This window comes from Rhagoletis pomonella, unplaced genomic scaffold (assembly GCF_013731165.1).
Source record: "Rhagoletis pomonella isolate Grant_MI unplaced genomic scaffold, Rhpom_1.0 Rhpom_scaffold_00005, whole genome shotgun sequence".
Taxonomy (NCBI): Eukaryota; Metazoa; Arthropoda; class Insecta; order Diptera; family Tephritidae; genus Rhagoletis; species Rhagoletis pomonella.
The window spans coordinates 48,708,513-48,718,429 of NW_023458559.1; positions in this window are offsets into that span (position 1 = coordinate 48,708,513).

Consider the following 9,917-nt stretch of genomic DNA (forward strand, 5'->3'; position numbering starts at 1 on the left):
ACAGTACTTTTTCCATTTTTTAAAAGTAATATTCAAAATGACAAAATAACAAAAACCAAATAAATCCAAAATTTCAAATTTTCAAATTTTCTACAAAAATTATAAAAAATTCCATCAAAACTTCATATGAGGAAAATGGGCAGCGCCATCAACAACAAAAGTTGCCAAAATCGACGGTAAGTCCTAAATAGCTACTTCAAACTTGCACTTTGTTGCACTGAAATTAAATAGACTATAAACCGCATACCTGAAATTAAAAATAATTCTTAATAAAATGGTGGAGGTTTTCATGCAAATTTTATGTTTTTTTTTTTAATTTGTTACAAAGTTCGAAACTTTGAGTTATATGGACTTGTGTATTTTTTTTTTAAATTTACGAAATTTAAATAAAATAAAACATTTACAAAATATAGAAAAATGTCTACATGATTTTCACTGACACTCACTACATGAAGCTAGTTTCCACGGAACAATGCTCAAAAGTTTCGCTTAGACGCCAAAATAAGTTTCAGAAAATATGAGCTCTTAATATTAATATTAAGAATGTCCGCATCGCACTTTTCGATTTCCCATAAGAATAACACAGGATTTTTTTTTTTTTTAATTCTGATTTTCATATTTAACGAACGCTACGTAGCAACTGTTTAAGTCTTGGAAAATTTTTGTAGAGAATTGAACGATAAGTCAACTCGGCCAAGTTAAAAGAGTGGTGAATTCGATTTTGACCTCGAATAACTTTTGACCGAGTTCACTTCAGACCTTTTTTTGTAGAGCTTTCAATTCTCGACAAAAATACTGCAGGATCTTTACATATGGGAAATCTTATGGGAAATCGAAAAGTGCGCTAATATTTTCTGAGACTTAATTTTAGGAAAAAAATAAATAATGTCTGAAACACCCTAATGTAAGTATATTTTTGGGTGGGTCAAATCGTTCGAACGAAAGTTTTTTGACAAATCCCATGATAGTTTCGGTTTCTATTAATAATTCTAATAGAAAATGTACAAGAAACTATAAGTCTGCAATGAATTTCTAAAGTGTGCATTTTTTAAAGAAAAATTTACTTTTTCATGAAGTTTTAATTTTTCGTTCTGTGCCAGTTATACAAAGTACTCACCATTTGTCACAACTAAATAATAGATATAAAAGGTCTATATTTACAACATTTTTCACAACATTTTTAATTGATTTACCATATTTACCATGAAAAGATACGCCCCGTGGCAAAATTATAAATGCACCACATATTGACAAGTTTTAACAATTTGTTTATTTTTTTGTTGTTTCCTTTTAGTAATTTATTTCCAAAAAATACTATTAGATAAACAAACAAATAAAGCAAATACAAAAAACTAAAATACATACATCATATAAAATATCAATGAAATAATTTGTTTCTACACTTAAAATATGTTTAGTGGCGAAGGTTTAATGTAAAGAATCGGTATCGGGTACCTTAAAGGAAGTATTTATTGGGTACCGAAATCTTTTTGAAGTATTTGATACCGAGTATTGTGTAGCAACAATTCAGCTCATCACTACCCTAATGCTCCAAAACGATGTTATCGACTTCTGTATGTATGGAAGGATGTTACAAAATTTAAAACATACCTTTATATAAACATATATGTACCTAACACAATTTATCGTTTTTGCTACAAATTTTATCTTCATGAAAGCAGCGGGTTGTCGTGCGAGCTGAGATTAAATTTTATGAAATTTAATTTAAAATGCAAACTACCTCTGTACATATATATGTATGTATGTGGGTATAGAAAACTGTACCTCTCAGTTAGAGGCAGGGGCGCATCTACGGGGAGCGGCCAAAAAGGGGAAATTCCACCGCGCCCTCCCAAATCCGAGTCGGTCGAGAAATCCGAGTTTGCTTAAAAATTTTAATTACACTTCGGGTTTTGTGATTCTACTTCCGGAACAATTTCGTGCTAATTGCACATACCGACATGAAAGTTTTTTCTGAGACAGAGTTGGCCACTCCTAATAGATTTTGTCGCTGAACTCATTCTAAAAAAAATATGCACAGCATTTTAAAATATGTCTCTTGTCCTTTCATATGCCGCACAGTGTGCTTTTTGAACACTTCATGGGAATTAATCGTAGCGCTTTCGTAAGAGGCAGAATTTTGATATGAAACAAAATAGTTTTGAAAGCTAATGCAGTATGTTATTCCCTTTCACGGAAAAATGTTGTCATAGAGCCACAATTACTCCTTCACCTTAAAAAGAATTGGTCAAAAATAGTGCTCTTCGAAAAAAACATGCAATTCCACCGGATTTATTCAAAAAAAGGTATTATACTAATATTATAGATTTTGAGACGAGCAACACAATTTCAAAATTCGAAAAAAATGCAACACCTTAATTTAAAAAATGCATTATTTATTGATTTTTTTCTTTTATTTGCATGCAGCTGTGTATCCTTCACACAATTTTATATCCCTCGAACAACAAGTGTGTAGTGCAATTCAAGACCTTTAATTTCAGCCAAGGCAGAAGTCTATAAACCCTCTGAGAGCCAACTTATAACAAGTTTAAACCAAACTTCGAAGCTGGTGTATTAGTTTTTACTCCGAAATTAGAAAAAAAACTGCGTAAAATGTTGAATGAAATTTCGAATTTTAACCTCAGAATCTTTATAATTTGGCTCTTAAAGGTCTTGAATAGCACTAAAATGCAATTGTTGTTCAAGGATTATAAAATCGTGTGAAGGATGCACAGCTGCTGCAATTCATAAAAAATGCAATATATAATGCATTTTTCAAATTGAGTAATACGCATTTTTTTCGTTTTTTTTTAACAGTGGAATCTTGCTTCTCGTCTCAAAATCTATTATATTGGCTAAAAAAAAAATAAAAGTTTTCTTTTGGAGTAAATCCCGTGCACTTTGCAAGTTTTTTTCAAAAAACACTATTTTTTAAGGTCAAGGAGTAATTGTGACACACCTGCAATATTTTTCAAACATATGATTTATAAAAATATAATTCAATTATAAACAATATATAATATAATAAAATACAATTTCTATCATGCATGGGCGTAGAAATTTTTGTTTCTTATTTCCCCCCGAAAATCGAGTTCACAATCCGCCACTGGTTAGAGGTGTGTCAATTTGTGATTTCGTTTATTTGCTGACACTGCCAGCGCAACTGTGGATACACACTCAACACTTTCGCGACCCCTTAAAGATTAATTAGTTAAAAAGGAAGCGCTGCTGCAAGTACCGTTTTCACGTGATGAGTGTTAGATGCTTTGTCGTTAAAAGCGCAGCAGCTATGTCACGCTGTTTAATAACCTAAATTTAAGTAAATAAGTAAAGCAGCCACAAAATTTGTCATTTATAATTTAATATAATTATACAGATTATATTCTTTATCACTTTTGAATTGATGAGAGAGAGAGGCGGGGGTTTGCAATTTGGCTTAATAATTTTTTGCTTAACTCGGTTAATGTGATGTCAAGGGATTTATGTATGTGGATTTCCACAACCACAGTTGCAGTGAGAAAAAAAAAATACGTTGCCGAGAAGTGATACGGAACTGCAATGCGAAAGCGATGCAAAATTTCGTTCAAAGCAATTTAATTTCCCCACAGGCAGTCTGTGAGTGCTTCCAAAAAAATTTGTTTGAGCTTGTTTGCAGAGACTTACCCGTACATACATATGTACATATAAGGTAGAGTGGAATTAAATCTATGCAAATAAATTGGCTACTGAATAAAAGCCATAATTCGAAAATTAGTAAATATGTGCACACAATATTTTGGATTTTTAGACATTTGAAAGGAGATGAGAAGCGCCAGTTTTTCGTTGACCATTCGGATTAAGGGATTTCAGTGAAAGCTTGAAATTTAAGTAGATTCAGTTCGAATGCGTCTAGCAATGATTTTTGTTATGACATACTTTCCAGCAAGCATCCCTGCTTGCTTTGAATCTCGAAAAACAATCGGGCATAGACATGTCAATTTTATGTGAAACCTCTGGAATCTGCAAGGACGTAAAGTACGATTGTAACTCAAAAGATACAGACAAGACTTTGTTATAAGCGCTGTAGCTTTGTGTGCAAATTATGGAGCGAACGTACCCATTTCATTAAAAAAAAAAACTTTTCGTTAACTATGGATTTTCTATATTTCGAACAAGAAACCCTGCTAAGTTTTGTTTTTTATTTAGTTATTCATGAATCCAACTTAAGGTTTAAATGTACCCGAAGTTCCCGAAAACTTAAGAAAATTCCCAAATTAAGCACAAAAAGGTTCAAACAAAATATCCCTAACGGTTTAGAAAAAAGTTATTGATATTCACAACCAACCACAAATTAAATTAAATCTTTAAATTTTTAGTTAGTAAAAGGTCAAGTAGGCAATGACATTATTTTTCTGGTGTATTTTTCTATGAAAAACAGGTTCTCATTAAAATATACAATCGCCGTTCGGAGTCGCCGTAAAACTGTGTTCCCTCCCCTTTGTGTGACAACATCAAGACGCACGCCACAAATCGGAGGAGAAGCTCGGCCAATCACTAACATCTGTATAAGCGCCAATCTATTATTATTATCATTAAAATATCAAGTAATTGGATAATTTATAAGGTGTCATAATATCGTCAACGGACGAGATTTTTAGTTTAGTTTATCTCTGAACTGTATACATTGGAATGCTTATGGGGCAACTGGCCACCGCCAATGATACCTCCATTATAAAGTTGAAGCCGTTGTTCTGAGATTGAGAGGGAACTAGTGTTGTGGAAAAAGGAACTTGAACTATTCTTGGGCTAGAGAAATCTCTTGCATGGTATGTACACTTACATATACGTACTCAGTTGTGAACATTCAAATACGTGCGTGCTAAATTTCTGTAGGAAAATATTATTTTTAAATACGAACATTTATAAAGTATTAATTTTTACTATGCAGTGTAGTGTTCACTTTTTAAAATTTTCGGTGACACCTACATTCGGCAATAACAACTTTTTTTAATAGTTCTACTAGAATAATCAAAACTAGGAGTGCCAGTTACTGCCAAAATTCGACTGTTTTTCTAGTTTTTTAAGAACCTTGAAGAGGTTTTCTAACTTAGCACGTCGTTTAACTTATAAGGTACGAAATTGCTTACCGGAAAATCACCTGCTTTGGAACTAAAACGTGACTATAGTTTTTTATATCTTTGAAGGGCTTTGACAGGACTTGGAATTGAACTGATACCTTCCGGTTTGTCGATACATTTCGATAATTTGATACATATCGATAATTCGACGATAACTGTGCTCCAGGGCTTCTAGGACTCGATAAATTGTATTAATTCAAAAATCTGTATATATCGATAAAAATCGATAACTCGATAAACTGTGAATGCCTCTATAAATTTAGATAACTAGGTTTATTTTGATAGCTCCATATTTTTCAAAAACTATCGACAAACTCGTTTTACTCAGGTAGCGTGAGAAAATTCGATAAGCAGTGATAACTTGCTTGAACCTTGCAATTTCGACAACTCCATATATGTATTTTGAGAATTCTCTACTCTTACTACTTAACTCTATAGGTTTAAAGAGCTCGAGTTATTACGTTAACTCGATAAATTTCGTTGATCTATTAATAATATAAATTCAATAAATATCGATAACTTAATAAATTACCCTGAAAAATTTCGGTAATCCTATAAATTTATAGCTCGATAACTAACAGTAAATTTATACCAATAATTTTCTGTCTCTATAAATTTCGACAACTCAATACACATTGATCAATTTGAATAATTCGATACGTTGTTATAACTCAATAAACATGGATAACTCGATGAATTTCGATAACTATAAACTTCGAGTATTCGATAAATTTCTATAACTTGATAACTTTCTATAACTTAGTTTTTATATTTGAATTTCTGTCGAATAATTTCAATAAATTATCTTACCCTTGTGCATTTCGGAACAAAAAAATCTTCTCCTCGAGAGAAAAATATGTACCGATATACATATGTTTCACACTTTAAGACTCGACTGTATATGCCGGATATATAACGAAAAATGCAAAACGGTGGACCCTACATTCGGTAAAAAAAAAAATTGATATTGTTTTCGCAAAATATTTTAGACTCAAGGGTGCACGGTGAACTTGTTCTCGGTACGGTTTAATGTACATACATACTACAAATTTCAAGCTCAATTTCGCATAAACGAAAAAAAGTAGATTTGTTTGTTATATAATTTTCATGGTATCCACAAATCCCACTTGAGTGTGATTTTTTCTATGACTTGTTCTCGTGTAACTCGTGTGTAGACAGAATATAGTGGACATCAGTTTTAAAAAAAAAAAAAAGAAAAAATGAATTTGGCGGTTCTATTATGCAAATAAATAAATGCATAAAACGAAATGAAGCGGTTCATAAGATCAGACTTGTGTTTAACATTATTTTCTTCTAAACCTGGGCGCGAGAGGATGATTTCCCCAAGTACTTCTGAAACTACGTGGGGAAGAAAATCTTTGTGCATCTTTCAAGAATATGTATTTTGGCTGTAGTTTTTAACACACATAGGCCAACAAGTAGGTACTATACCTAAGCTTGAATTTCAGAAGCCAACACAAGAAGCTAACACATTTCGTTAGGTATTTTAAGTAATTTAAATTAAATTACATACATACACACTTTTACTCGAAATTTCAAGAAACTAAAGAAATACAATGAAACGTACAACAACGAAAGCGAAGCAGCGCTGCTCAAAACCAGCTGACAAAGTCCCGTACGCACATTCGGAGAATAACAAAGCTATTGCGTATAAAATATGCATTTACTGGCACAAAATTCTTCATGGAACTTACCGCGCAGTAGATAATATAGTTAACGAACTGCTTCCTTGTTATGGGCACACATTTACAACTATTATTTGCCTTTTGTACACTTACTAGCACTTTTTCACAATTTTTCTTGCGCCGCCGCTTAGCGCTTATGCACCCGGCACTTCACTTGTTAGAAAAACACATAAAAAACATTGCCCGGTTGGATATTTCATATATTTCCAGTAGGACATGCTCGCTACTATATAACTGAGTATGAAAAACCATATTTAACACAAAAATTAACAATTTTCACTAGCGCAGCGGAAACGTGCTCGAAATCAACAGAATGGCGGCGGAAACTTGACAGCGCACAGAGCTGCATTTATGCTTGTAAAATGTGGTATTCACGCGCTGGTAAAAATTGTATTTAAAACTTTAAAGAGTTTTGTGAGATATAAAGCGTATACATATGTACTTATGTGCAGTAATAAAATCGAAACGTTTCTTGACATATGATTTAACACTTTTTTATGATTTTTAATTCAATCTTATGCCAACAATATTTTTCTGGTAATCATCTTCTTGGCTTATTGCAAATACATGAGCTATAGATGGCGCCACAGTCAGCGCGGGATCCTGCTGTCACTTGTAAATGGCATTTCGAGCAAACTTTAATTTCCGCCGCCATATTGCTAAATTTTACATCAACTTCCGCTGCGCGAGTGAAAATTGTTAATTTTTGTGTTAAATAGTGCCTTAAATTTAGTTTTTTATACATAATCACGTTGTAGTCCGTATATTCCACTAGAAAAATATGAAAAAACCAACCGGGAAGGGTTTTTTATGTGTTTTTCTAACAAGTGAAGTGCCGCGTGCATGAGCGCTAAGAGCCGGCGGAAGAAAAATTGTGAAATAGTGCTGGTTAGTGTACAAAAGGCAGATAATAGTTGTAAATGTGTGCCAATTACAAGGAAGCAGTTCATTGGCCTCATTATCTACTGCGCGGTAAGTTTCATGAAAAATTTTATGTCAGTAAACGCTAATTTTATACGCAATAGCGTAAGTGGCTTTCGTCAGCTGGTTTTGAGCAGCGCTGCTTCACTTTTGTTGTACGTTTCATTGCATTTCTTTGGTTTTGCTGGAGCAGAAAACTGAACTGAAGAGAAATTTTCAAAGTTTAATTGAAAGCATGCATTTAATTAAGTTTAAGTTACTTAAAATACATAGCATGTACATTAGACTGCATCACTCCACACAAAAAAAAAAAATATCAGGACTGTGTTTCGATTGCAATTACAAAATCTAATATATTTTAAGACTTGAACCAAAACATTTCGGAAAAATATTAAGATTTACGTGAGGTAAGCCGATTTGAAAATACCTCTAAAATGGAGTTTTTTGTGAATCAAAATAGTTTCATAAGGAATTTTTCGAAAATTATCTCTTCAGATCACAAAACAGTTTCAGCTTAAAAAACTTGCATGAAAATATAAAAAAAAATTGCAACGCAATCGTAATAATGAGATTTTGGATGCTGTTTTTTTAATTTTTTCAAAGACTGGTATAATAAAAACTTAATAGCTGACCAAAAACTACTCCGATTTAGACTTATGAGGTATCATTGGAAAGGTATTTCTGCACCCTTTTCATTTCTTTGCAAATAAACTCATTCAACGGGCGTCATTCCAAGTTAAGTAAATTAAGATGTGGTGGTATTTGAAATAAAATTGGGACGTGAATGAAATAAAAATAGTGCGAAATTTTCTACTGATAACTCATAAGTCTAAATCGGAATAGTTTTGGCCCAGTTATTCAAGTTTTTCCTAAACCAATCTATAAATAAAGTAAAAAACAGCATCAAAAGTCCCTTTATCACGATTCCGTTGAAAATTTCGTTTTATTATTATTATGCAGCTTTTTTAAGCTTAAACTGTTTTGTCATCAGGGAGGATTTTTTTGTTGAAAGTTCTTTAAGAAACTGTTTTAATTCATAAAATGCTCCCTTTTTGGAAGTATTTTTAAATCCAGCTCACGGAAATCTTAATATTTTCGCGAAATACTTTGGTGGACGTCTTCAAATAAAATAATTTTTTTAATCCCAGCGGAAAAACCGCAACTTTTTTTGGTGATGCTGTCTAGTGTACATACATATGTATGTATGTATAGCTTGTACCTATATCAAGCATAAATATATCTAGTAACAGCTGGCCTATGTGTGTCAAAACCTTCATGCAAAAATACAAACCTTAAAAGATTCACAGGGATTTTCTTTCTCACGTACTACATAGTAAGGAAACCTACCCATACTACGTAACCCACTTTTGCCAATTTTTAACCCCCCTTCCCCTCGGTGACCACGCGTAGTATATCTCAAAAAAAACGCTGGAATTCCATAGAGGATATTGACTAACCACGACAATCGGGTCTACGTAACCGGAACGACCCCGATTTATATCTGGCCAAGGACTCTCACTCCAGCAACACTCCCCAAAAACCCTTTGGGGAACTTGTATGCTGCTACAACAACAACAACTACGTGATAAAAACCTAAGCCCCCGCCTCTCACTGTGACCAAGCGTGGTATTGTGAAAATCCCCCTACTTGCCCTGAACGAGTCACGTAGTATGGGTATGTTCCCTTAGTGAAGTACTTGAGGAAGTCTATCGTGTCGCCTGGAGTTTTAGAAGAAAATAATGTTAAACACAAAATCTGATTTTCCGAACCGCTGCTTTTCCGTTTATTCATTCATTTATTAGCATATTTAATAGAGACGGTAAATTCGGTGTTTCTTGTTTTTTTTTTTAAATTTCATACTGATACTACATATCGTCGCTCCCAACGAAGAGTAGCACATCTCAAATTACCGTGGAAGACTAGCAGGTTTCACTATTCGCGTCGAAGACTAGCACATTTCATTATTCGCGTCGAAAAGTAGCACATTTCAGATTCTCGCGTGGAAGACTAGCACATTTCACTAATCGCGTGGAAGACTAGCACATTTCAGATTTTTGCGTGGAAGACTAGCACATTTCGTTATTTGCGTGAAAGACTAGCACATTTCAGATTTTTGCGTGGAAGAGTAGCACATTTCGTTATTTGCGTGGAAGACTAGCACATTTCAGATTTT